General features: G+C 37.7%; 1 protein-coding gene across 2 annotated transcripts in view; it reads left to right on the forward strand.

The window, feature by feature from the left end:
* Window positions 1-203: 203 nt before the first annotated feature.
* SGCG (sarcoglycan gamma) overlaps window positions 204-21,984 on the forward strand; it is a 102,809-nt gene continuing 81,028 nt past the window's right edge. For both annotated transcript variants that reach the window (XM_054271735.1, XM_054271736.1), the window contains exon 1: window positions 204-362. The gene's annotated coding sequence lies outside the window, so the exon portion shown is untranslated. The remainder of the gene's footprint in view (window positions 363-21,984) is intronic.

The raw sequence follows: 21,984 nt of genomic DNA on the forward strand, positions 1-21,984 counted from the left end.
GAGGGCGAGGGGAGCCCGGGTGCTTCCCGCAGCCGGGCAGCGCGGTCCGTCCGCGGCTGCTCTACGTCCGCTGGTTGGCAGTCGGGGCGGAGAGAGGGAGGGCACAGCTCGTCTCCCGCCCCTGCTCGCCTTCTCCTTCTTCTCCTCCTCCTCCTCCTGGCGCCCGCCCTCTGTTCCTCCTTCCCTCCCTGCAGCGCCGGCGAGACCGCGAGAGCGGCGCCCGCCCCGCCAGGGCGAGGGAAGGAGGCGCAGCCCGCGGGCAGGAAGCTGGATGAGGACGTGTGCGCGGGCAAGGCAGCCCCTCGGGCATGAAGGGGACCGCGGGGACGCTGCCCTGCCCTGCAGCCGAGCGGGGACGTCAGGTAAGCCCTGCCGGCCCGGTCCGAGCCGAGACACTTCCAGTGCCGGGAAAGGGCAAGCGTCCCCTGGAAAGTTGTTCTGTCGGCGCCGGCCGGGGGGCGGAGGGCAGGGAGGCGGGGTGAGTGGCACATCGGAGTGTCCGGCAGGACCCGCTGGATGCTCCGGTACCCGGCGCGGTGCCCGAGGCTGTGCCGCCCCGCCGGGGCGAGGCGCGCAGCGCTGCGAGTGCGGCCCCGGCGTCCCGCGGCCCCCGCGGCTCGGCACCCGTGTCAGCGGCCGTGCCGCGCCCCGCGGAAAGTTTCCAGCGGAGTGAGAGCAGGGAGAAGCGGGAGAGCATCACCGCGGGACGGGAGCGAGGCGAGGGAGAAGCAGCCTGTCTGCTTGCCGCGGGCAGTGGGTGCCGCAGCTTTCCCCGGGTGGCAGGAGCCGTGCTGCCAGCAGTTCGCTCAACTTGTTCTTCACTCTGGTTTGTTGCAGAGGAGTAGGATCAAGTATCCCTGCAAGTGTAATGTCGACATCTTTGATGGCTGCGTCTTACTCTTCTGTGAAATTTACCAACTCGCTTGTGTCAGTTTAGGTATGTTTAGGAGAAACAAACTGCAAAGTCTTACAGAAAGGGACGCACAGCAGTACGCCTGAGACTTCAGTAGGTTTGTTATGTTGTGTGACGTAAGAGTAAATGAAACTGCTGCTCTTTTTGATTCACATTTCACTGGGGCTTTTTAACTGAACATTTGTGGATTAAGCAGAAACTTTGAGTAAAATGTGTGAATCATCATAACGCTGTTGGAGATCAAATCCCAATTTAAATGTTTTGCAATTATTTTCTTCCCCCTTTGCTCATAATTCAGATAAAGGAAAGACTAAAGTAGTTTGCTTGGTTCTTCTGAAGTAACTTAAGGAATCAAAAGTGAGCAGCGTTCCACACAGAGGTTGTAGGTACCTTTGCTACAAAGCAAAAAGAACAACATTGAACCACTTTAAGGAAAAATAACTAATCAAAAAACCTGTACCTTGGGAAGCCTCCTTCCCTCCCAGCCTGAACAAAGATGTGTGCATTGCAAACTGCACTGGGAGTGGAAGGATTCAAGCCATTTCAAATGAGGCAGTTTCCCCTTACAGAGAATTTTCTACACTAACTCACTTGGTTAATAGGAGACAGTCTGCCTTAACTATCAGCTGCAGTTCCGTGTTTCACTTACACGTTTTCAAGTACTGAGGTAATTCCACAATATTTGTTGCAAAATCTAGAAGAAAAACTTAAATGCAAATCACCTAATTTCATTAGATCAAAGAAGTACAAGTAGCTTTTTGGTTTGGAGGTTTATTTTCTTGGTTTTGAGGGTTTTGTTGGTTGGTTGGTTTTTAATAGAACAAATTTGAAGCCAGATTTAGGGGAGCATTCAAAAGTAGCCTAGATTTCACAGTGTACATCTGTTGCTGCAGGTAATGCTTGAACATTGATAAGGCACCATACTTAAGGTGATTTTCACGTTAGGACTTTTCCTAATAGGCTCATGGATATATCTCTTAAGAAGGTCTATCACAGTTAATGACCCAATGCAGCTCTAAGACTTCTTTACATGTGCTCAGGCTTTTATTAATGGACTTTTATATAGCATTAAGCTAAGAGAGGGCTGAGGAAATAGAAGAATAGACATGTAAAAACTTGAAATGCTTCCCACTCTTCTGCATTTTGTTCACTGGTTGTTTTTCTTTATTTTTTCTTTATCATTTGGCAGCTTCAAATACAACAACTCTGGGCTTTCATGCAAGCGGCAGGTTTTATTAAACCTATGATACAGTTTTCTATTGTAGAATGTTCTGTAGTTCTTACTTCCTTGGAAAGATAAGATATGACTAGGGAATTATCATTTTTCTTGACAGCATGACAGTTAAAACTTGGTTTGCATTGGAGTGAGCATGTGTAGTGTATTAAAGGAGATGTCATTCTGAACTGTCTGACAAACTTTTCAACGTTTCTTTTTTTTTATATGGAGGTGAATATATTGCTTGTGAAATCACTGCTAGGATGTAACTAAGCTGTAAGGATGAATTGATGTAGTGACGTTGGGTCAAACTTAGAATTTTTAGCATAGTTTTAATATTTAGAAGCCTATGGATTTAGTGCTCAGTTCTGTAACCAGATATTTGAATTAATTTTATTCATATCAGCATCTTAGCTAAATTCACTCAGAAGTACTGGTACTTAAGCTGTGCAGAGGTAGAATATGGATGGAATATACCGAAGCAAAATGCTTTGTTTGCTAATAAGATATCTGTTCTGATAACATGTCCAGATTTTATACATACAGGAATTGCTATCAGGAATTGATAGCAATATAGGAATTGCTATCAAAACCTGAGCTCATGTTATAAGTCAGAAGCTTAAATGTGGCTGGGTGTCCAACAAACGTTCTTTTACAGCATGCAAAATCTTAAGCAGTGAAAATGGCCAGGTGAGGCAAGGGGGGGCATAAAAAATGCCATTAAGGTATGGAAGTGTGGGAAGCTAGGTAAAGAGGAAAAAAAAGAAGGAATTGAGGGTTTGGGGTTTTATTTGCTGTGATGGTTTTTGTTTGTGTGGTAGGGGGCTTGTCTGTTTGGTTTTTTAGTACTAACATTTGCTCTAAAAACAAAGTTACCTCTTTTGAAGGTAATACACACCTTGAGGATTTTGGGTAAACGTGTACATGAAGAAACAGGTGAGGTATTTGCTTTTACCTGAAAACTGTGGCTGCATATACAGCTTTTTTCATTATAGTTCTGTTTGCAGACCTTGTACTGCTATATACAAAGGCATCTCTTGAGCCATAATAGAAAACTTTTTACTTGGTTGTTAAACCTATCTGTTATGCTTGGAGTAGATAATACCATTGTAAAACTAGTTAACTGTGTTTAGTGTTTTTACAGAAGCAAGAAACTGATAAAAAGTGGAAAATACTGGCTAAAGAAAATTGTGTCTTAGTTACAAGTTGAATTCCCAGGTGCTGAGAAGTACATATGATAAACCTGTAAAAAGACAGGACTAGATTTAGGGAAAGGATTTTTTCTGGTCACTACAAACAAGTAATATTCCTGCAGAATGAGCTTTCACTTTGCATGCACTTTCTGCGTGTTGGTTTCCTCCCAATGGAAAGACTCCTGATTATTTAATTTTTGCTTTCTTTTCCACCTTTTGTAGACCTTTGGTAGTTATTATTTTCTGTATTTTCTGCTGAATTCCACTAATTTCTTCCTTTATTCAAAAGGTAGAGAATGTTCTGTATGGAAATTACAGCTGTAGCCTTACCAACAAGTAAACTGTAAAGATTAGCTTCAGTTCAAGGAGCATGTTGTCTTTTCTGCAGGAATATGGTATTTCTGATCATTTTTACTCATGGTAACTCTAACCATCAAAATACCAGAGTAGCTACACACTGTGGGTCCTCATCCAGTATTTTCCCACTTGGTTATTTTTAGTTAACTATTTACATTCTTTAATTGCATCTTAATTTTATCCTAGATCATGTTTGCAGTTTAACATCATTATTCTGAGTTTTAGTCCTGTATACCAAGATTTCTAGTCCTGGCTTCTAGATCTCCTTGGCCTAATGTCATGCTTAGATGTAAAAACTATACTTTGTTGCTTCTCTTATTAATAAAGTGATTAATATGTATCAGGAAAGATAGGGGAGCCTTCTCTTAATATGGTAATGTAAACTGTTTCTTAATTAACTAATATAATGGGTTTCAGTCCACAGGTATTATAACAGTGTATAAATATGGGTATTATTGTCTTTTAGAAACTATTATGAAGTCCAAAGCAGGAGTAGTGTGTATTTGTTTAAGAAAGGTTTTGTTGCAAAACATCACAGCTTTAAAGGAAAGGAAGTGCCATTTAATTTAGAAATTCTTTTTAATACAATTGTTTTACTGAGCAACCAAATACCTTATCTTGAATGTCAGCTCAGAATACTCCTGGGCACTGTCCCTTGCAATTGTATCATGTATCCTATTTGTAATTAAAATGCCATACACAAACCTCATGAAAATTAACAAGGTAACATAAGTGCTAGTTTTACTTTTTAGTTTTTGACAATTATATGTACTAAATAACTTTAGTTACCAAGAAATGGGCAATAATATGTCAAATTATTGAGCTGTTTGATTGACTACTATGCTTTAGATAATTTCTAAGGGTCATTCAAGTTTCACATTTGTACATATTTATGAAAACATTAGAGGAAAACTAAAATAGTGTTATGAAAACTGATTTTCTTTTAGAGGCATATGGCATTGAAAACCTTAACAGTCTTTCATGAAATTGCCATAATATGAAATTTGTTGTTATATTTTCCTGTTTTCTGCAGATATGTAGAGTCTTAGCTTTAACAGAGTGATTCTGAACATCTAATTATTTTTTTTCTACTTCACTGAATTGACTCACTGTGATGTTCCAAATTAATATATTTGTCAATATTGCTGTCAAGTCACATTACATGTATCACCCTCTGAAATTGGAGAATTACTTTTGGAAACTTCAATATATGTGAGTCATACAGAAGTACCTAGATAAATTCCTTGCTTGTGGTTGTGCATTAAGCATTCTATACTTCTGAGAATTTATTTATTATAAATAATTCTGAAAACTTCATAATATCCTGTCTGTATAAACCTGGAGAGATAACTTCTATTTGTTTTCTAAGAGTAGCACTCTGGAATTTGGATTTTGTATATTGAACACCCTTGCTGTTATCAAAGATACTGTAAAAACATGTTTTTCTATGTTGCAGAAAAAGTAGATTGCTTTTTGAGTTTTGAGGAAAACTCAAGATTGAAGAAATTGCACAATGTATGCTGAAAACCCTGTTCATTAATCTAAAAATGACATAATAACATATATATATTGATTCTAAGCCAGCAATTTATTTGATTTCTAAACAAGGAATTTTTGTCTATAACTATCTGTCAGTTTTCACAAATTATTTATTTGCTAATGAGGAATTGTAAACTAATGTAAAATATTATTTGAGAAAAATGTTGTTTGTGAAAAATGATTACGTGATACTAGTTCCCTGACTTGATTTTCTTGGATGCAGCACTTTCTCGGGCTGTGAAGATTTTTGCTCAGAAATTTGAAGACAGCAATATTTTTTACATATAGAGGTGTATATGCACAAAAATAAAAAGGACTCAGATTTTTTCTGGTGCTGACTTCAAAACTTGGAAGCACTTAAACAACCAAGGAAGGAGAAACAAAATGGAAAGGTCTGGCTGATTAAATAAATTTCACTGGAATCTCTCCATCCATTCTCAAAAACAAACTTCCCCAGATAATTTGAGAAAAAAAATTGTAACCTGTCTTAAAAAGACTGCAATAGCAGCCATTGTGGAAGTCCAGAGACGTCCTGCCTCCTCCTTGTTATCGAAACCAACACTGGGTTCTGAAGCCTTCTATTATTTAGGAAGAAGGTTCAGCTTTTAGTAAACCATTTACTGTGTCTTGGCAATGGTCAGAGTTACTTTTATGTCTGAAGTGCAAGGTCAAATCACTTCTCTCAGGACATTTAACTGTTGGATGAGCTGTGTTCTTCATGGGTCTAGAAGGAAGTCAAGAGGTCTTCTCAGCATCTTTTAAGGAATGCGATGAGCTACCAGGCCTTTAGGCAATGGGATCTTCTTCCCTTAGTTTACTCGCTGGCTAATACAAGATCCCCCAGAAGTAATAGAATTGTAGAATGGCTTGGCTTGGAAGAAACCTTAAAGATCATCCAGTTCCAAACCCCCTGCCATGTGCAGGAACATCTCTTACTATACCAGATTGTAAAAAGCCCCATCCAAGTGGGTGCTAGAACGTCCCAGAAAGAGTTAGGGATCATATAGGAATCTCTGTTATTGGAGGTAATCGTACTCATAGTTAGGGATTGGGATCTGCGTAGAGAAATGTGCAGATTTATGCAGGAATCTGAGTTCCAGCATCTAATGTGGAAATGGCTGTGACTGTGCTGACAATATAATTACAAGATGCAGCAAGCACAGTGCTGTGGGAAGATGTGTGCACTCTATCTACTTATTGTTACTGACATAGTTTTAGTAAGTGACACCAGGACAGAGCCTTCAGAGAGCCTTTTACTGTAGTCTAATTAAATCATCTTGTCAATTATGGTGTTTTATTTCCAGAATGTTTAATGCTTTCTTCTTGTTCAGTCTTGTAGAGAAAGTAACAGTATGGCCTGAATCACTTATTACACCTTTGAACTTAAGCCATGTTAAGTTCTGGTAGTACTTGGTCTAAATACCACTTTAAAAGGGGAAAAAAAATAATTGTGCTTTGGAGGATAAGTACACTCACTCAACATGGCTCTTTCAAGGGTGAAATTACCATGAATTTTCAGTCAAGTTTTGCAACAATGGACCCAAGGTATCACTAAGGACTTTCTCTGTTCCAAAGGATTATTTCAGGTTAAGCATTGCAGACAAGTTGCAATTCTTGATGCACCTGGACATAGCTTTGAAAGCTACAGCAATATTACAGTGTTGCACCGGTGTTTATCAATTCTATTGCAAGGGAATACATTAAGAAATTGCAAATGCAACTAAAAATACTGCATTTTAAGGAGTACAGTTGGTTTCATGTTACATTTGAGCATTGCATTTTTAGGATACACTAGACCTGAAGAGACTGAAACTTTGAATTCTAACTTCTCAGTGGAAAGGCAAAGTCAGCTTTACTTAGATCAGCAGAGAAAATGTGTGCCTCTCCTCCAACCAAATTAACAGGGCTTCAAGAAAACTATATGCATTTATGGGAAAAGGTATTTTTTATCTTCTTTAATAAAACCCTTTTGTTAACATATGCTGTCTTCTTAACAGCACATTTGATTGATAGCTTGGAACAACATAGCAGTCTCATCAGGCCTGCCTTTTTAGGGGAACTCATTATGCTGCTTCTGAACTGTGTGCAGTAACCCATCAACATGGGTTATTGGGTTTTTAATACTGTATAATTAGGATATATGTATGATTCTGCTCCTTGTCCAGCTTGTTGCTTGCCTTCCTAATCCTATTTAGAGATTTGCCAAGAATAGGAATTGCTTGTATTTTTTTTAAGCACTAGGGTTTGAGTAATAAAGGAAGTAAGGAAGATTGTAAGGAAATTTTGGCTGTCATTGCTTTCTTATTCCCATAGGTGAAGGTTAATCTTAAATCTGAGACAAATATCTGTGCTAAAAGGAAGCATCCCTCCCTTTTTAAGTATGGTGCCGTGTGTCTCTTATCTACTAGTTAAACTTAATGATTGCCAAACTCTTCTCAGTTTTGGGAGTGCTTTGTGGTAATCTCTCTGACATGTCTTAATGCTTTTTCTTGGGATTTTTGCTGTCATACAATGTCTCATACACTACACATACTGAATTTCTTGGAATATTTAGAAATTATGTGTTAATTATGGGAATTTTTGTCAGGAGCTGTATTCAGATATTTTTGGGGATTTTTTTTGTTTGTTTTATTTTTTGTTAATTTTTTTACTTGGTTGGGTTTTTGTTTTGATTTTTTTGTTTGTTTGTTTGTTTTGTGTTTAAATGGTAGGTTAACTTGAAGCCAATTGAATCAGTAACCCAAACTAAGCATCCATTGTTTTTGTTTGCTCAGCTGAGTCCACAAATATGCTAATAACAAATACATTCAGTCCTCCATTCCAACAAAAAATGCAAGTGCACCTAGGCATGCCAGTGAATTCTTGTCTCAGGTTGCTTGTGCACTTGGCACCCGTGTCTGCACATACGTCTTTGAACATGGCAGACCTTTATCTGTGGTGAATGCAACGCTGATTGAAGACATTACACTGGCAGATAATAAATTTTGGACATTCATGCTGATTCATATAGTTTATTTAGTCCTATCATCAAGCTGGTGAGCAAGTGCAAAAACTTTTGCCATTTTTCCAGCTGATATTTGCTGCATCCACTCTTGGCTGACGGGTTTACCTCAAGGTCCATGCCTATCCAGAAATCAGCCCCTCATGCAAATATCCAAGAGTTGAGGCCGTCTGTAAAATCTGCTTCTCATCTATGTATCATTAGGGTTTATTGATTGTACTGTCATTTTCAGGTATAATCTCTGATCAGGGTCAGTCTCTTTCCCATGACTACTGCAACTGTCAGCCCACTGTGTAAATGATGAGCATGGACTCAAAGAGTCTTTTTGCAGACTGTGCAGAAAATCATAATTAGCAGCAGAAGTGACTAGACTAAAATAATTTTTATGGCTGCATGTAAAATCCTGTTTTTATTTTAATTTCAGCTCCATAAGGTTTTGGAAAATTTAGTTGAGCTATGGGAATACACTTTTGGTTGAGTTCACTGCACACTTACCTAACAGCAATGTCTACAATTCACTTATTTTTCCAGGCAATTTTTCTCCTTATTCATGTGGCAAAATATTCTTGATACAAATCTTCTGATAGTTGACTTTGGAAAAGTCTAGAAAATTAATTCCATCTTTCTGTTCATCCTTTTCAATAGCTTATAATTACAGACATTATTCTAAAGGAGATGCTGGTATTTCTTTTCTTCTTGTTAATTTTAGATGTAAACTCATTTGGTATCAAGTACATGAATTCACAATCTAGGTCTTTGATGGAAAAAAAAAAGTCATGAGATAAAACCGTCATGCTCCAGGCTTTGTCACAAGAAAGCAGTTGCTCCTGCATGAGGAACAGGGACAACTGGTGATATCTTCAATTGTCATAATAGACTCTGGAAACAGAGTGATTTGAATGGGAAGAAAATATTATCTCTTTTTTTCCCCCCTGTAAAACAGCCTTACACCAGATCATTATTCTTTAGGATATCATTATTCTTTAGGATCAGTTGACAGGAACAAATGAGAATCTTTAACTGAAACTGTATGTTAATGATAGCATGAAAACAAATGTAAAGGTGTCTGAAAGGTACTCAAAGCAAGTTCATTTATCTACTTATAATGGGTATTAAAATCATAACAATTTTCTGGTAACAGTTCTGGGAAATGGCATACTCTTACAGTATGTGAAGTAAGTCTCCTGGAACATGGGAGGAGGTCTTTATATCACAGAAGGGAATCATAAAATTGTTTGAGTTGGAAGAGATCTTAAAGATCATCCAGTTCCAACCCCTTGCCGCAGGCAGGGACACCTTCCACTACACTGTGCTTCTCCAAGTCCCATCCAGCCTGGCTTTGGACACCAGTACATGCCAAAAAGAGTTAGATCATACAGTAGCCAGTTGGAGACGATCATATTGGTAGGTAGGGATTGCTGTCTGCTTAGGAACTTGCAGATATATGCAGGAATCTGAGTTCCGGCATCTGATGTGGAAATGGCTGTGACTGTGCTGCCAATGATTGTTAGATGCAGCAAGCACAGCACTGTGGGAAGATGTGTGCACCCTCTTTACTTATTGTTACTGAAAGTTTTAGTGGATGACACCAGGGCACTAATACACATGACTTTATTTGAAGAGAAATCTTCAAAGAGTTTATGAAATCACAAGAACTAATTAAACAACTAAGCATATGTATTTGCCAATATAGTTCAAACTTTCATCTGATATGTTCTCTATTCTGATAATTTATATTCAAGAACTTCCTTGGGCTGAGAAATGAATGCATTGCTGTGAGAAGTTTAGTAAGAGGTTCTAAAACTAGATTTTAAATTGTTAGTAGAGCAGCTAAAAATGGAAAAGTTTAACTTTCTTTTTCCTGCACTATTTAGTATTTCATTAGAAATAATGTTTAAAAATAATCTATGAGGATCAAGTGTTAATTGAGTTCTTATGGTTCTGTATGAAAATTGCATGTACGATAGTTATGAACATTACAAAGTTTTCAGATGCTTATCCTGCAGAAAATGTTGAAATGCTTTTGTGTCCAGGGAATAGCAGGATTCCATTTCCTGTAGGTGGACACAAGTGAATTTGTAGTTTACTGCTACAAACTTAACAAAATAATAACTTTTGTTTCACAGTAGTTGAGTCTTATAATATGCACTGTTTGGTTGAGAAATTAAATTCTTCTGATTACTTCTGGTTAATACTTAAGTGCTATCTCTGATTGATACTTCTGGTTAATACTTAAGTGCTATCTCTGATTTGTTATAAGCAAGACAGTTTTTACTTACAAGTAATGACTTACAAAGTCATTACTTTCCAGTTTTGAGGTAGCTCTATTAAGTTTTTCTAAGCCATGTTGAAATTTCAGCAATTGTTTCTACTCATTATAGAATTGTGTAAATGAACTAGCTTCTGTTCCAAACTCCTTCAGTTCTTAAGGAAACTGGAAAATTTCTCTAAGCTTACAACAATTGGTACATTCCATCTATCCAATGAAATAGTGAACATGAGGCTATTTTTTGATGGGACACTCCTGTTGCTCTCTGTTCTATTCTTTACTGCTGCAGATTGTTTTTTGTTGTCTCCACCCTTTCTCAGTTGCTTTTATTTGGTTTGCTTCTCTTGTCGTATTTCTTGATTTCTTTTTTGCGTGTCATCCTTACATCTTCATGTCTCTTACCTCCTATAAAGCCATTTTATCACTTCTCTTTAGTATAGATGACTCTTCCTTTCTTCCTGAGCATAAACCAACTGAATTTTGAAAGTCCAGTGAAAAGCTGTCTGGCCTCATTGCATAGCAAAATTCCAGAGTGAGCTCTGGGAATTGGAAGGAAAAAGAAAAGAGAAAGTTTTGATTAACCTAGTGGAATATCTGTCTATAAGCAGTTCCAGGAGATCATGACAGATTAGTTTAAAGTGAAATACAGGGGAAACATTATCAATATGAGTTTTCTTGAGCTTCAGCTTCCTGAGGAGTCACTAGTGTTGTTAGTGTACATCGTCAACGGACAAAGAGAACATTTTACTCCCTTGCGCTTCGTCACAGAATTAAACAAATATAATTAAAGCTATGGTACTGGTGACTTACTGTTCTCAAATAGCTCAGTTTTGTCTCTGGAAGTAACAACACCATTTTGTGCCATTAGGAGTGCCTCAGGATATTTACCTTACATTTTAAAAGCAAATTTAATACATATTTTATGTAGCTAGAGTAATGTGTTAGTGAGAAGTGGTACTCCACTTATTTGTCTAATTTTATAATAAAATCATAATGTTCTAACTTCTGTAAATAACAGACTAAATAGGGCCCAACTTTCCAAATGAATAAATCTCATCGCTTACTTAGTGACAGGTGACACATCCCATGCCAGGTAACCTTTTGTTCAGTGGCAGAAGGTATAGCCTTACTTAGTGGTGTCAGACTATAATGCAATCATGTAAGAATCCAATTATCTTTTTTTTAACTATTCCTACTTTTTTTTTTTATGACCAGCCATGCTGAAATTTTAATGAGAATTCTCAGGCTTACCTTAGCAGATAGATGGCAGAATGAACATTTTTATAACTCAAATAAAAGCCTTTATGTTTTATCATGAGGCACTCCTATTGTCTTTTTTCCATTTTGTAAGATAAGTAAACATTACCTCAGAAGAAACTTTAAAGAACACCCCAACTTTGTTACGTGTATACATAAAAATCTGTACACGTACACTTTTTCAGTATTACATCTGCATATTTACTTCTCAGCTAGACTTGTTGTTACATTCTGATTATGTAATATTTCCTGGCTACACAAATCACTTTTTCACATTTTCATTAAGCCTGAGTTCATAGTAACATTGAGGTCATCGTGTTTTTGTAACACAACCATGGGAGCACCTTATCAAATATCCTTGTTGCTAAAGCAGCTTGACCTTGCATTTAATTTACTAATCAAAAGCAATCCTAGCAGGCAGTTCAAACAAAAATACCATATCTTTGTTTTCCTTTGTAAGTAACAAACTAGGTCACAGTAACTGGACAAGAGGAGAGCATTTACCAAACTTCTTGGGCCTTGATTTCCCCCTTACATTGCCGAAAATAAAATCTTAAAAGTAATATTTAAAAATTCTTTTTTCCCCAAGCTGAAAATATTAGGATTACTCTATACTCACTGCAGACTTTCTGTGTGCTATTCCAGGTAGTTTGGAGTGAGCTGCTGCTCTCAAAAATAAGTGATTAGCCCTACTCCTGAACTCTTCCTAAAGTTCTTTGTGGGCCAGTAGGAAAAGGCTGTCGATCATTCTGTTATGGCTGTCCAGAGCCAGTCAGTATTTTTTTCTGAAGATTTATAGATTCTGCTTTGGCATGAGATTGCATTTGCCACTGTGACAGGAAGTAGGCTGTTTGGTCCTTTGGAAATCCGCTCACTGGAAATGTGCCACCATCAGAAGGGCTTCTCCAGTATAGTCCTCGTTCCTCGGTTTTTGTCCCAAGGATCCTGAAAAATAAAGTACCAGTAGTGGATTACCCTGCTATTGCTGATAAAGTTAGTTAATCCAATAGCCTGGTGCTGAAAGTTGTCTGTAAAAGAGGGTAGCTGAGAGGAGGCTAAATCTGAAGTGAATTGTTGTCGTGTGCTGCTAAAGCACTCTACAAGAAATTGTAAAAGCCAATACGTAACATATGTTGCATAGGCAGAAAGACGAATTTTGTTTTGGGGTTCATTGAAAGTCAGTCTTACTATAAGTCCTATGAATTTGTAAGTATTGGATGTTCGGAACATTGCTATTCGTAAATGTATCCCACCTGTTTAAAGTATGAGTACAGGATACATACATAGGTAATAATGGAGATCATAAATATTAGCAGATGTCAAGCACAAGTTTAATGCTAAATCCAAAGAGGGGAATTTGTGATCTTTTTAAATACCTCACACGCCCAGGCTGTCATCCTGAAAAATTACAGGTCGCAACCAAATGAATGTAAGTTTCTTCATACTGATGTATTTTTGACAGATTGTGTTCAGGATTTTATGTTAAGAATTTACATTGTATATGTGGGCTGTGTTTCTTAAAGTTCTTGAAAGATTTAAAAAGAATTGCAATTTACCTGCTGCACACTGAGTAAAAACAAGCTAAATATAATCTAATTCTTCTTAGATTATAAAAAAGGAAATACTATTTGTAATATTGAGCTTTTTGTATACAAACTTATAAAATGCACAAGACCAAATACAGTCTCATAAAGAGGGCTTACCTTTTCATAACAACTAGCAAGGGTACTTCTTATTGGGAATATTTTGGGAGGCATTTGCATATACTAAATATGACCTACTATGCAATAGGTCTTTAAAATAATTTATGATTTGGTGTATAGTGCCCATACAGTTAATGTAAAATAGTGCAGTGGCTATAAATTTTACAAGTCCAAAATTCTGTCTCTGGAGCAGAAACAAAGGAGTTGTTTTACACAGGAGAGTCCTGAATTTTATTTAATGTAACTTAGAAAAAGCTATAGATGACCTAGCCACATTTTTGATTATAGACTAAAAAAAGGGATAGGGAAGTGGGAAACCAAATTCAGAAGGTTACTAGCTATGGAAGCATACTACTTCACCTTACAAGAGAATGCCTTACAGCCAGACTGTAGATTAATATTATATAGATTCAGTGTCAAGCCAGTCTGTTTCATGTTGGATCATTGTGTAGCAAGGAATAATAGATTTAGATGTAAGAAAGAATAATAACAGGGAATGTTGTAGTATAATCAGAAAAAGACTTCAGAGAAAAATGTGTCCACTGACTACATCTGTACCTGGAGATGATTAGTGGGTACTTGCTCATGTCCATTCTCTCCAAGCCTGAGATTCTTCAGAAAGATAAGTTGCATCCCTGCTGCATGTAAGCAGGAGTGTAGAGGGTGTAAGCAGCTACTTCAGAAGGCTTGGGATTTTCACAGCATAGGGTTCCTTGTTCTTGAGCTGCTTTATCTCTTGAATGTGTTGTGCTATTTATACAAGCCATTGGTTTGTGGTAATTGCCTAGATGTGGTGTAGCTGTACCATTGGTGAAGCTGTGATCCCAGGTTATGTAGGGTTATCCTGGTTTATAGAATACATCTTCATGAGTTAACGTGAAATGTTGTAATTTGGCATCTGTGATCCTGGTATACTATGAAGTTTGAAAGAAACTGCTGTCTTGTGATGGATGATTCTTTGTGTGTTTGCATTCATCAAGGGTTAGCCCTCACTATACAGAATGTTAGTTGAGAAAATTGAACTCAGTTGTCTTGAGCTGAGATCAGGATTAGGTCTCAAATTTTGCTGTCTAGAGCCTGGAATATCTGACATCTGCTCTTTTGTTTTCTGGGCACTTGTCCTTATTGAGTAGGGGAATGATACTTTTCTTTAAAGTGAGCCAATCCCCAGCTCATACCTGAGGAATGACTTCAGCCTAAGTAAAATCTGAGTCTTTTCATGGTCAGTTGTAGAAAATATAACTGCAAATCATCCATATTGAGAACAACCAGGTTTATAGGGGAAATGTTCAAGAGGAGTTCCCATTTATCTTGGGGTAGTCAATGGGGTCTGCTTATGTGACTTTGTCTACATAATGTTTATAACTAGCAATTGCCTCACATGGGTGTCTACAGAGATTTGTAGATAACCAGGGAAGATTTGTGGATTCCTTGACTTGTTCTAACAGCTAAATGTACATTGTGTAGGTCAGATAACACATCATTGTTCTAATGATGTGTATAGCATTCTTAAACTCTCCCAAGATATCGTCTGTATCAGTCTCAGAGTATTGGTCTACATTGTGATGGTGCCACTCAAGCCATGCTCCCCACTCCAAGTGACAACTATTCTTTGAAAATGGCAGCCAGTACAGAGACAACAGCTCAGTCTTGAGCTCTTGCAAGTAGAAATGAATTATGCCTTTGCTCCCCTTAACATAAAAAAGAAGAACTTGAGAGGTGTTTGAGGTGCTGGTATCTCCAGTGCTGTATTTATGATAAATTTTGGAAATACCTCAGCTCCATCTTACCCAAAAATCTGTCTTTGACAGTAGCTCACAATAAATGCCTCGGAAAGAATATAAGGAAGGGAAACATCATCTTTTCGTGATTTTTGCCAAAATATTCTCCTACTTTCTTTGAGTATTTCAAGATCTATCAGAGCCTGCTGTCATGCCTTTGTATATGAGTTTTAGACAGATTTCCAGGAATGTATCTACCTTACCTTTTCAATCTGGCAAAGTTCTTAGCATGTGGGCTGTCTACAGGCGTCATTGCATTTGATCTGTTTACACTTTGCCCTGAAATAATTCAGTACTGTAACATGTTTTCAGTAGTTTCGTATTCTAGGAAGTTCTTATGAAAACTGGGAAGGAAGTCATGCCCAGTCCTTTTCTCCCTCCTTGCTCTGGACCTGGTGTTCAGTCAAAGAATCCTTCTTAGGCCCAGTAAATTTCCTACCATCCCCTGGAAGTCAAAGTGTGATTTAGTCTGAAGTCATTGGCCAGGTATCTTCCCATTAGATGGACAAGCATATGGACATTGGAGACTGGCCAGCCATTCTCTGAAATGTGATTGGAGTCAGTTGAGGCAATAATATAAAACATTTTGGTAGCTGGACTCTCTTTCCCAGGCTTGACATCTTGCAGCAGACATAGTGAAAGAAAAATGCTGCAGTTTTCCTTGTAGATATTTAGGCTGGAGTCATTCCATCTCAGATCACACATGTAAATAAGATAACCTGCATACCAGCTGGTGGTAAATGATGGTCCATATTCCTGATACTGATGGCAGGAGCCATATTTTGGTGGTTATGAGGAGAGGGGTTTTGTTTTCATTAGGGTTTTTTGTTGGTTTTTTTTTTCTGAAACTCTGCGTGTGAAGGAGGAAAAGAGACAGAAAGAACCAATTTCTGTCTTCTGCCTGTCTAACAGCTGTCTGTGCTTTTTTAGTTTACCTTGAGTAAATCAAAAAGTTGTGTTGCTGTGGATCTAGTAGGTGCCTAAAAGAAAGAAATGGAAATATCTCCTCTATATGCATGTATTCACTAGACTTTACCTCTCCTGAAGAATTTCTTCATATAGAAGGTATGGGTTTAGAAGGAATTGAGAATACAATGAAAATCACTGCCCCTCGCCCCCCCCCCCTTTTTTTTTTTATTGTGCCTATATCCCTATGGATAGGTTGCGAGAGCATATTTCAGAATTACTTGCACTAGTTCATTAAGTAAGTAAATTAACCCTACCTGACTTAAGTAGAATGTTTCTTTACATTATAATTCTAATTACATGGCTTTTTAATTTATGGAATTTTGTTTGTGATGACAGGCTCTTCCTCTCTGTAAGATGCAAGCTGCTTTTTCTTAAGAACTTCTCTCTTTGTAATTTAGTGTGCATCTACCCATGTAAACCTGAACATTTAAGCTCTTAATGTGCTCTTATTTGACTTAAAAATATCCGACTAGTTTCTAACACTTTAAAAGTAATCTTTCTATCAAAATTTGACAGTTTTCAACCTTCATTTTAATACTGCTACCCCTTTGATAGTTGCACTTTAATTTTCAGGAAATTGAATCCTAACTAAAAGCTTCTTTCCATTCCGTCAGTCTTCAGCATTGTCGCTTGTAATTTTGGTTCTTTGATGGATCTGAAAGCTTTAGATGCAGGTTTTTGACATTGATTTTGTTGTTCTTGTATCCTGAGAAGTTAAAAAAATTAGATGAATTTTTAAGCTTCTGAAATATGTGTCATGAAGGCAAAGCAGCTATGAAAAGAACCAGGTAAAGCGGATTACTTTGACTTGGGATGTGGCTAGATATTTTTACTTTCAAATTTTACATCAGCCTTTTGAACAATTCCAGTATTAAATTTCATTCTAGCCGTATGACATCATGTGTCCCTGCACATGTAGAATAACATCAGTAAAAATTCTCTTGTTGATTTCTCAGATTTCCTCAGGAAACTTTCAAGATATTCCCTAACCAGAAATTTAAGAAGCTAAGCAGCTGTGGCACAAGTAGTAGGGTTATGGAAGGATAAACAGATGGCTAGATCTTGGGAAGCAGGGAGTAAAAACGCATGCTGAATTTTTGCGGCGGAGAAACATTGTCTTTGTAGATATGCAACAGTTTGTGCTGAGACTTGTCCACCTAACACAGATCTTGCACAATGCACATCGCACATCTTCTCTATGATAGCACATATCAGAAGGGCTGTTGTTGGGGTTTGGAGCTGTGATGTTTGGAAAGAAGTTAGAAATAGGATCAATTGAAAAGCTCCAGAAGAACCTTCTGATTCTGAGTGATGAGACAGGAGAATGGCAAATCCAGGTATGTTAGAATTGACTAGAACAGAATACTTCAGTCAGATGGGACCTTCCATTGGTCATTTATTCCAACTGTCAGGTTGTCCTTTGGAAAGACAGAAAATCTCTCAGTATGTTTCCTTGATGCTTTCCTTGCTGAAAGCATCAAAATACTATTAGTCTGGGGAGAGTCACCCCTTGGTGTTCTTTGTTGGGCTTAAGCTTCTGAAGCTAGCTCTGTATTACATGTTCAAGATAAAAAAAAAGGATGTTCTTTCTTTACTTTTGCATGTGTAAGCCTTGTAGAAAGTGTCCCTTACTCTTCATTCTTGAAGTGGGAAGTGAGTTCTGTTGTTTCAGTGTAGCAATTTGTCCTCACATATATGGTGATGTGTTTGGAACCAGCATATGGTACCAGCCCATGGTGGGATCTAGATGATCTTTAAGGTCTTTCCAACCCAAACCAACCCATTGTAGGATTTAAATTGTACTTAGTGACCTCAGTACCTGTGTTCTTTAACATCTCACCACAGCCATCTTACTGTAAATCCACTTACCAAGCTCAGCACCATTTTCAAAGTCTACAGTTGTGTTTTCAATTCACCACTGTTTAATTGGAGGTTGGGTAGTGCCATCAGCTGTTGTTACAAAACTTGTGTGAGCCCATCAAAGAAAGTGGGGTAGAAGAGGCAAGTTTTTCTGTGTATTCCTTGCATCTCAAGGAACTGATTGAAGTGGTACAAAAATGGCAGTGGGGATTTTCTGTCTTGTGCAATGTTAGTAGAGCAGGGATTAGAGCATTCCTCCCACGGACACTGCAAGGGGAAACTTCATTTTTTTGTGATTAGGATAAATTTGCCCTTTGTTAAAATGCACTTGAGAATTATCTAAGGAAGGAGCACTGTTACTGGTCAGGATAATTTCCCCCCTTGGTTTTGAAAGCTGCATTCATGAGAAGGAGGTTCAAAATGCAAGTATAACCAAGAATATCAGGATAAAAAGGGGATTGGAGATATAACAGCCCTTTCAGTTGAGAAGCTGTGGGAGACGTTGGATGGCATTAACAAAAGCATCAGAGGCTTTGTTTCTCTTCCTAGCTATGTGTGGTGTTTATGAATGCTGATAGGAGAATTCCCCTATGTAATGCTGAATTAGAGTTTCACAGACAGGAGCTTGATAAAAAGAGGGTTTATTTTTGTGGCTTGAATTAAGTCCTGTGGTAAAAAGCTGTACAGTCATCCACTTTAGTGACAGGTGCAGGGTAGATAGTGAATATTTTGGTTTTATGCTACAGCTTTTCCATTTTTTTTCCTAAATTAATTGAAGCAGCTGGAAAGTAAATATGATATGAGAAAATTTTATCTCAAATGGAGTTCAATAGCTATTCATAAAATCAAATTCTAACATGGAAAGTAAAGTATTTATAGACAGTGGAAGAAAATTTCTTATTTACAATTCGGGAAATTTCAATAAATTCACTTTTTAAAAAAAGCTTTTCTAGGAAGTTAAATACCTTTCCAAAGGGACTGTTTGTTTTCCTGTTGGTAAAAAATTAATGTTATATTGTAACTATGTATGGTCCTGTTGTTTCTTTAATTGTTCTTGTACTGGGACTTAGATCCCAGCCCCATGCTGAGTGGCTATTAAGTCAGTAAGAGAACTGGCAGGGAGATTGATGTGGTACACCAGGATGCCATTTTTTCCCCCGTAAGCTTGTCTGTAGATACCTTTTTCTGCTTTATAGGCTGGCTGCAGTTTCTTTGTCCACGCACATTCACCGTTTTCTCTCTTTGGGCCCTCTTTAAGTCTGTTGGTGTGAGATTCCATGATTGTCTCACAGCCATAAAATCCTTTCCTGCTTTCACCTTGATTTCATATTGCTAATAGAGAAAGTGGGAAATGCAGCAAATGTTCTATAGCTGCTGAATTCTCTGCATTGTTACAGTTTGAGTAATTTACAAAAAATTTTAGTTTGTGAAAATATTTCAAAGCATCTCATTTGTAAAGCTTTCTTTTGGAGATTATTCTAGTGTACATTTTCAGTGCCTCCATAAACATCCCTCTTTATAAAATCAATAGCCTCCTTTTAACGATTTACTTTATTAGGTGAGATTTTAATGTAGTTTATTCAAAAAAAGGCTATTATTCCTGATCATTAGCCCAGATTAACATAAATGCACCAGGCAGACATTTGTTAATTTCATTCTCAAAATTATACTTTACATTTTCATTACTATTCTTGATAAGAAGTATCTCAACAGTTCTGTAGAAGTCAGGATTTTCTAATGACTGCAGGCATTGTTCCTTAAATTCTGACTTTCCTCTTAAGATTGAATCTTTGTTTCACAGTGCCTAAAAAGATGACAAAAGCAAGATGACAAAAGCATCCATCTTTAATAAAAGTTACAGATACCTCCTAAGGCACATCACTGGGTCTAGCTGAAGTGGACTCAACTCCCCAAAAAAGTTACACTATCCATACTCAGGAAAGTGTTAATTTGTGGAATTGTATGTTCTCTCACAAGGATGCTATTTATGGTTCCTTCCTAAAGCAGGTGAAACCAAGAACTGTAATGAATTGCATGGGATTGGCTTAGGAATGAAGAGTGAGAGTTGTTAGTGCTTGACATTTTTACAGATGCTGCACTGCAATCTACAGGAAATTGGGAAGCATCCTTCAGAGATAGCCAGTTATCAGTACTGCTCTTTCTGCACCAAGCACATTAAATATGTATCTCAAAGTTTAAAATTGTTGATGATTCTGAGAAAGTGACACAGAAGCTTCTCTGCATATCTAATTATAATTACTCTTTCAATAGGACAAAAAATAATAAAACCCCAAAGCTCATTTATCCTTAGTTACCTTTTGGGAATGCAAAATAAGTATAAGGTCGCTTTAGTTCACAAGAGCTTGACACACTATTAGTTACCATGTGTCCATCTGTTTGTCTTGCTATTTTTTACCTCATCTTGCTAATCAGGGCCTTTGCCCTCCGCTGGATCTGTTCCCTGGGCTTACACAGAACAAGTTGTTGATTTTATGTGGCATTTCCAGTAAAAAATTTGAAAAAAAGTATTTTAAGGTAGTTATATTTTTCACAGAGGAGTATAAGTAAGCATGTAAATTTTACTGTTTACTAAGCACAGAAGTTGGACTATGAATCTCTTTTCTTGTCATATTTAATTCTGCAGTTTCTGAATGTGCCATTTAAAATTTTATATAGCCCAAGATATTTTCTGTTATTTATGTTGGTTTTTTTAAATAATAAATGAGTGTATAGCACTCATATAAATATAAAATAGGTTGATATATTTTCTCCATTTTTTAATCATACCACTGTTAACAAATGCAAATTATCTGATTATCTCTACTGCTATAAGAAAAAGATTTTAAGTGGAGCTATTTGACAGTGTATAGACCATGTACAAATCATTGTTTGAAATGTTGATTGCTTGAAAAAAAAGCAAGCTACCTAAGGTATAGACTTACCATAAGAATATGCTGCATGTAGAAATAATGGTATAAAACAAAGCCAATCTATTCTTTTGCAGTGAAAGACAAGTGAAGACTTTGCTTGCAGTGAAGACAAGATCCTTGCAATATATGAGGATATAAAATGCTACTTGAGCAAAGAGATGCAATTTAATGTAGAAGAAACTCTTTGTCTTTTGACCTCCTTCTGTAGAGGTTACATTGTGTGATTCAAAGGGTACACTAATTTCCTGTGTCATCTTGTGGAAGCTGCTGCTGAAGAATGTTCAGCGTGTACAGTTTTTTTGCTCACAGAGGTAGTCTTTCACGTCTTAAAGGCTGTTTCTCTTAACCTGTAACTTGCACATTAAGCATCAAGAGGTGGTATCTTTCTGTTGCAGATTTGGTACTAAACCAGCACCCTCAAAGTGCTCCGTCTTTGTTCAGGTTCTGTCTTCTGTGGGATTCCCCCCATTAGTTTCTCTCAGAGTAAGGTCAAACTTTCCTGTAGTACTTTACCAGCTGCTCATCCTGGTCTCTCAATGCGTGGCCTTTACATGAAGCATTGTTACGATCTGCTCCAAGGATTAAGCAACTTTCCTAGCAACAGTGCAAACACATTTTCATTCAACTCCTTCCAGTTCCTGAATATGTAACCTGAATGTGAGTCATTGTCTTCACTTTTTCTCAGTCACTTGGGTATCCATATCACTGCAGGAAGATTATTCTTGTGTGCTGTTGGATGCTAAATAACGCAAATGCAACACTCAGTGTTTGTCTTCCCTGGCTTTCCAGTCTTCAGCTAACAACATGCCCAGGAAAGCTGTCATGAAAATCAGTATGGCTGGAGGCAACTTCTCTTCTAGCCTCAGGTGTCAGAGTGCCAATCCCTCCTTGATTCAGTCTTAAAAATGCAAGGAGAACACAAATATCCAAAAATATTGCTGCTCTTCTTGTGCCATTCTCAGGAGAAAATCTGAATATAGTTGACCAGACCTTTTT

This window comes from Melozone crissalis, unplaced genomic scaffold, assembly GCF_028551555.1.
Source record: "Melozone crissalis strain CALT ecotype California unplaced genomic scaffold, PUWL_Pcris_2 ptg000013l_1, whole genome shotgun sequence".
In the NCBI taxonomy this organism is placed as follows: Eukaryota; Metazoa; Chordata; class Aves; order Passeriformes; family Passerellidae; genus Melozone; species Melozone crissalis.